This window comes from Akebia trifoliata, chromosome 7, assembly GCF_017979445.1.
Source record: "Akebia trifoliata isolate Shusen 1 chromosome 7, ASM1797944v1, whole genome shotgun sequence".
NCBI classification, from domain to species: Eukaryota; Viridiplantae; Streptophyta; class Magnoliopsida; order Ranunculales; family Lardizabalaceae; genus Akebia; species Akebia trifoliata.
This window is the reverse complement of record NC_141381.1, coordinates 29,547,243-29,553,527: the sequence shown is the minus strand read 5'-3', so window position 1 is coordinate 29,553,527 and position 6,285 is coordinate 29,547,243. Positions and strand designations below refer to the sequence as shown.

The window sequence follows — 6,285 nt, the reverse complement described above, 5'->3', positions numbered from 1 at the left end:
ATAATGTTGGCAGGTGTTTCTATCTTTTTTAGTTACAAATGGATGTAGCGATGCTCATTTGTTTATTTTCTATGACAATGCTCTATGGAGGGAATAAAATGCATGTCTGGAATAGGTGGTTGTGTCTGAGGTTTTAGACATAATGTGGAATGGGTTGTTTTGTATAATGCTGTTAATCATTTCTGTGTTTTGAAGTTACAAATGGATCTGTTGATTCTCATTTGTCGATGTTCTATAACAATGCTATATGGATGGAATTGCACTGCAGAGCTTGCTGTTGGGAATGTTGTGAGGTCATGGATTTTTAATTTTATTGTCCGAAATATAATAGACATAGTTATATTGTCTTTCTCTTGGTTGCAGGTGAAACAGTTTTTCATACATTTTTTAAGTAATCCTCACACTACTTTCTTTGAGGTTCATTAATCTAGTCTTTGATGAGGTAAGATAGAAATGGTTTTATTTATAAAAAAATTGGTAGTCATTAACCACTTTTTTCTTTTCTTTTTTGCTTTTAATACTTATATATATACTCTTGGACTTTTCATTTGATTGGTTCGCAGGTTCGTAATGCTGCATTGGGGATTGTCGCTCGTAGGATAAATTAGAAGCATTTGACAGTAATGGAAACTGTTGATAGTAAGTATATGGTGTTAGTGTGCCAATGGATACTATGTTGTGCCCACATATTGGACACATGATACACTTTTAGAAAAAAAATCCCCTTAATATGGTCTCTGTCACCTGAACTAAACTAGATCATATTCATGTTGAGCTCATGCTACAAACTCATTGTTTCTAGGATGGTCTCTTGAACTTCCTTGATGAAAAAAAAATTGGATCATCTGTATAGTGACATTATATTGTGGTACATTGTTTCCAGAGATTCTAGCTGGTTCTTTATAATTCACAAAAACATATTTATTTTGTCTCCTCTTTGAACATGGTAGCACTGACAGATTTTTATTTTGTATTCAATTTATTGGGAATAGTTTTTTTTTTTTTTAATTTTTCCTTTGCAGCTCCTTGTTTTTACCTTACATTTAAGGGTTATACAACCAATTGTTCTAAAGATATATAAATTGGATAACAATGCTTGGTGAATGGGTGCAGGTGTTATCCTGGATTTGAGTACATTTTCAACTCATCCCCTGAGAATGACGTTGGTACATTTTCAACTCATTCTACTAAGAGGCAGACATTGGCGTTAGTATTCAGTGTCCATCGGGAAAGAAGGGTGGGGACCTTGGATGGTTTCCTCGTGGAAAGATGGCAGGCCCCTTTCAAGATGTTGCTTTTAGCACACCTGTTGGAGCTACCAGTGCACCATTCAAATCTACATGCCTATATGGATTTCCATCAGGTAAGAAGGGTGGGGACCTTGGAGGCGATAATATAGCTATTGTAGTAGCTCTGATTTTTTTTTTTTCACTTTTCTAAGTTGTAGACATTCCTTAATTAATTTTACGGTTTGCATAAATGAGGTACATGTAATACAATATCCAATTTCATAATTTGAAATTTCAAATGCTGGATTTTCCAATTGTTTCCGTATCTGAAGTTCTTTTAATAATGAGAATGTTCTTTTACTTTCTTAACTACTATGATCACACTGATCAAAAGAGAATCGTAGATATGTTGCTTGATAGTTATAGATTTAATGAACCAATTATAACAAGTGAAACACTTGCTTCATATCATGCGTACAGGTACTTAAATAATTGTATTATGAGCATTAATGATCATATATCAAGAAGTGGAGAAACATTATGAATAAACAATTAATTTATACAAGTCTTCTATTTGATAAATTTATACATCAGATAAACTTTTATTCGATAAATTTATACACCATTAACACAACCATAAACACAGTAAAAATAAAAATTATGTAAAACAACGGACATTCGCAGTTATGCGATCTCTTTGTTGGCCCTTGACTTTCTTCAAGAATTTGTGACTTCTTCTCGTGTCCTTGACTTTCTTCAGGAAATTGTGTTGGGTTTCCATAGTGAAGTTGATTGTAAGCTAAAAAATGCCTTTCCGCTTCTTCAAATGTCCCAAACGCTTTAAAACAATTACCCCTGTATCTATTTGTATACTTGTGACATTCTTCTCAAGTTGTGTAAATCCCAGGTTTACTCCTAATAAAAACGACGTAAAACTTTGTCATCCTAAATACCTGTAAAAATATAATATTTTAAATAAATGACTAATCAAATAAATAAACATTGGTTTGATTATCAATTCAACATATGATTACCATATAAACCATTCAAGTAACACTATTAATCATAAGAATTTGTTCAAACAGAGGGGTTTTGTAACAAGTATAACCCAAAAAAAGAAAAAACCTAATTCTTTTAAATCGTCTGAGTTTAAAAGAACAACAATAAAATAAAAAAAAAACAAAACAAAAAAACCCATTCACATTATCTTTCAACCCATCCACAACTACAACCCAAAAAAAAAAACAAAACCTTTTCTTTTAAAAAAAAACTACAAATGAACTCCTAATTTCTTCAAAAGAACTCCTATTCATCCTAGTTTGTAAGATTTTGAATCTTACTAAGGGTCGTGGAGCTCACTTGTGGCATTCGAATGGGTGTCCTCAATCAAATACTAAAAACAATGCATGATAAAAACCTAACAAAAACTAAAGTTTCATCAGTCTTAAATCCCTAAGGTGCTAGATAGAAATCTAAAGACATTCTTGTGACTTCTAATTAAGATTATTATGACCAACTCATCCCAATCAACTTTCCCTTTGTTTATCATCACAATCATCTCATTATTGCACAAACACAAGTCCTCCACCTAAGCTTTGGAAGGATATCGAGAACATTACACAGGCGGGGTTGCGAGTGAAAACCACTACACCATGTCATATTTAATGCTCGGGATCATGTGTAGATAGATATTGTTGTGGAGTATATAGCTCAAATTGGGTCTAAAGTTTATAAGTGATAAATTATTCAAGACATTTTAAGAGGAGAATGGGGCAATCCAGAAAACTTCCATTTTTTTTAGGCAAATTAATTTATACAAATGGTAAAATGTGGGGTGAAAATTTCAGCTTCAATAAAACCTCAAAAGAACTCCTATTCAAGAACAATAAAAAAAAAAAAAAAAAACCCAATCGATTCAAGTTCAAGAACAATAAAAACAAAAAATAAAAAATAATATACCCAATCGATTCAAGTTCAAGAACAATAATAAAAAAAAAACAAAACAAAAAAACCCAATTGATTTTTCCTAAAAACCTAATTTCTATTAAAAAAAAAAACTACAATCGATTTTTCCTAAAAGAAAAAGTTGAATAAATACCCGTTTGAGTTCCGAGAGAGCTCCGAAGACGACGGTTGAAACTTGAGAGTTCGAGGCGAAATTCGACGGCTTAAACTTGAGAGTGCGTTCGATCTAAATGGTTGAATGGCTCTAAAGAAAGATGAACTGACGGCGACGGCGAGAGAGGGCTGAGAGAGCTCCGAAGACGACGAGATGCGTCGGATCGTTCTCTCTAAAACTTGTTTGGCTGAGAGAGAGCGTTCGATCTAAATGTTTGAAAGCGGTAACTATAGAGAGAGAGAGAGAGAGAGAGAGAGAGAGAGAGAGAGAGGATGGTTCGTTGAAGAAGACGATCTTCGAAGAGAGGGTGTTACAGGTTCGTTCTGTTTGGAACGAGCCATCCTCTTCGTTCTGTCTATTTGATAAGAGAGAGGGATTTAAAAGCAAATAATATAAGCTTTGAGGGAGCCGAGAATAAATGTGAGACATTTTATTATAAAATCGAGATTTTAAGTCCCAGTCGTCGGATGCGTTATAATCGGACGGTCCAAAATCCTAGGCACGAGATTTGGAAGAGTTTGGGGCCGCTGAACCGCTCCCTATATATATGGGAAATGTTCACCAACAAACATTTTGACAAACATTTTGGCAAAACATTTTTTCAAAACATGGGTTAGAGGTTTTGGAATGGGCTGATTTTTGGTGAGGATAATCTCTACGGTGAGGAGATCATCCTCACCAAAAATCAGTCCATTCCAAAACTTCTAACCCCATCAAAAATGGTTTACAAAAATGGACGGTCCACGATTTTTCAACTTGTAAACTGGGGCAAGAAGTTTTGGAATGGTCTGATTTTTGGTGAGGATGATCTCCTCACCGTAGAGATCATCCTCACCAAAAATCAGCCCATTCCAAACCTCTAACCCATGTTTAGAAAAATGTTTTGCCAAAATGTTTGTCAATGAACGGGATCCTATATATATATACACATACATAGGTTAGAAGTTTCGAAATGGGCTGGTTTTTTGTGAGAATGATCTTTATGATGTAGAGATCATCATCACCAAAAATCAGCCCATTCTGAAACTTCTAACCTTAGTTTACAAGTTGAAGAATGGTGGATCGTCCGATTTTTCTAAACCATAGACATCATCCTCACCAAAGATCAGCTCATTCTGAAACTTTTAACCCTAGTGCTGAATATAATTTTTTTAAAGTTACTTGGTGTTAGAGAATAAGATACACTATATTAAGATGCATGAGATACACTGTATCATTGTTAGTATTTCTCATCACAAGTGGAAGGTTGTGATGAAAGATATTTTAAAATATATATTGATATTTAGAATATATCAATTGGGATATTCTAGAATATTTATATTAAATAGTTTTCATATATCTTGATTGATGTAATGTCTATAAATACCTTATTGGAACTTTTGTAAGATTCATCCAAGAATTTTCAATAAATTCAGTATCTCTTCAATTGGAATCCTTAGAATATATCTACCCACCTCAGTCATATATATTATTCTTTCACAAAAAAATAAATTAAATTAAATAAAAAAAAAAATGCAAAACAAACTCTTATGGATCGAAATCTAGAACAATCCCTTGATTTAATGGATTTTTATTACATATGGACATCAAGATCAGAAATCTAAAATAATTCCTTTATTTGATGGATTTTATGATATCTGGAACTCTCTCACTTGGGCCATGTATACATTAATTCAGCTCCTCCCCCATTAGGGTGATAAAAATAGATGCCATCCTGTTGAGCAGACCAAATGCAATCGATACTACATCTGTGTGAATCCCTTTGTTCTTTGTATATATCGAAACTTCCTCTTATCCAAGTGCCCTGATCGTTCACCACCCATTCCATGGAGCACCAAAACAGTAGAATAAATCCAGGGAATATTAAATCTCCAAGTGAAATACTGATTGGGTTTAACTATTTGTGGGCCCAGATCATCATCCTTTGATTTGCAGTGGAGGTACAACAATGTGTGGTTGGATAAGAAGTTGTTCACAAATACATGTGTTTTGCTTAAAACTGATGGACACCACAACAATGCCAAAATTGCTACAAACAAAACAACATTGTTACACTTGAAACCACCCATTATTGTTCTTGTTCTTGCTCTTGTGGTTGTTGTTGGTCTCTTAAATAGCCAAAGTCTCTACCGAGTTCGATGCACCACAAAGAAATAAAATTGGAAAGTTTTAGAATCCCAAAGAAATATGGATTTCTCTTTCCACTTTTTGGGTTCCCAATTAATTCATTTAGGAGTCCAGCACAACAAAATCCAAGTCTAATCACCCGATAAGGTATGTTTTGATTTGTTCAAATAAGGTATGTTTTTTTAATTTGTGGATAGTACATATAGGAACATAATCTTTACTTTTACGATGATTTCAAAAATGCCCTCACCTTAACATTTAAACCTAATATAATAAGGTCATTTTAGGGAAAAACTTAGAAATTTGAAATGGCACATCTCTGGATCATGTTGGTTAGTTTTTTAAATTACAAAAAATATCCATGTAATCATCAAAATCACCCTTTAATCAATTTTAAATTACAAATAAGCCCTATAGAAAAAGTTTAATATCATCAGAGTTGTAAATTAATTATTAAAATGTAAAAACATGAAGAAAAAAAAAGATTGAGTTGGGAGTCTAGATATATCTCTTTCCCTTTGAAATTAAACCTCACCGATGGATTTTGATTTTGGCACCTCAACTACATAGCAGTTTCAGTTCCCAAAAAGCCTAATCCCACTCCCAACTCCCTCATGAGAATATCATATTAATTATTATATGAAGGTCGGCCTTTTGGAAACGGAAACTGTGATGTCGTAGAGATGCTTTAGAATTGAAGCTGCATCTTCTTGATCATGGAAGAGAACGTATGGTAGAACAAATCTATCAAAGAAAGAAAATAAAATAAAATTGACGTAGAGAAAGAATGAATTCTTGGGATTCAAGTTT

At 33.4% G+C, this 6,285-nt stretch overlaps 1 long non-coding RNA gene across 1 annotated transcript; it reads left to right on the top strand.

Moving 5' to 3' along the window:
* The first annotated feature begins 557 nt into the window (after positions 1-557).
* On the top strand, positions 558-1,543 carry LOC147398881 (uncharacterized). The gene is made up of 2 exons (XR_015180192.1): positions 558-639; positions 1,114-1,543. It is a non-coding gene; the product is annotated as an uncharacterized LOC147398881 (long non-coding RNA).
* The last annotated feature ends 4,742 nt before the right edge of the window (positions 1,544-6,285 follow it).